Genomic DNA, 1,184 nt, shown 5'->3' on the forward strand with positions numbered 1-1,184 from the left:
TACTTTCACTGTTTTCAATGAGAATACCATGCCTGCTTTTGGTGCTTTAATATGTTAAACAAGCACATCTACATTCATTCACTATCTTGGGTGAAGGGATCAAATTCATAAGTCCAAGTCACAAAAGCACGAGGCCCAGTGAGCTCGTTTACATTATAAACAGCAGCTTTTGGATACACCATTAGGTAAAAGTCATTAGTCCAGATTTTGTGCATATTGTAAACGTCATCCCTACACACATTAAGAAGATCGTACACTGGGAGGCAGAGGCAGGCGGATCTCTGTGAGTCTAAGGCCAGCCTAGTCTACCTAGTGAGTTCCAGGCCAGCTGGGGCTACAGGGAGACCCTTTCTCAAAAAAACAAACAAAAATCATACACCATCATCAGATTTATTTCATTCCAGGAATACAGGATGATTTGATATATACATATCAATAAATGTAACACAGCACATAAATTGAGAAAATAAAAAGAAACTAGGCTGAAGAAGATTGGGAGGCAGAGGCAGGCGGATCTCTGTGAGTCTAAGGCCAGCCTAGTCTACCTAGTGAGTTCCAGGCCAGCTGGGGCTACAGGGAGACCCTTTCTCAAAAAAACAAACAAAAATCATACATCATACTCAGATTTATTTCATTCCAGGAATACAGGATGATTTGATATATACATATCAATAAATGTAACACAGCACATAAATTGAGAAAATAAAAAGAAACTAGGCGCCATGAGTGCTCAGGGGCCCACAGCCCACTTGTTAAAACTTAACAAAAACCAGAACCAGCCTTATCAAAAGGCTGCAGGACAGGCAGGCACCGGTCAAGCTTCACAGATTAAGCCATAAACAAGTTTTACAGACAGAACTCCTGACCACCCTGGGGGCCCGATACCAGGAAATCTTTAGAAAACATCTGTGCTTCTGAGGCCACCTCCCATTTAACAATCCCACTTCCCCTCAGCCCCTGCCCTTACCCCATATCTCTGCATACCTTTGAAATTACTGATGAAATTACTATATGTGTTTGAAATTAACCAATAACCGCACTTCTGCTTCTGTACCCTGCTTCTGCCTTATAAAAAAACCCCTGAACTCAACCTGGGGCGCGCAAGTCCTCCGAGGAGACTCTGTGCCCACAGGTAACTGTGTATCAAATAAACCTCTTGCTGTTGCACACCGAAAGGCTGAATT

This window comes from Nannospalax galili, unplaced genomic scaffold (genome assembly GCF_000622305.1).
Source record: "Nannospalax galili isolate Female #2095 unplaced genomic scaffold, S.galili_v1.0 scaffold1446, whole genome shotgun sequence".
Taxonomy (NCBI): Eukaryota; Metazoa; Chordata; class Mammalia; order Rodentia; family Spalacidae; genus Nannospalax; species Nannospalax galili.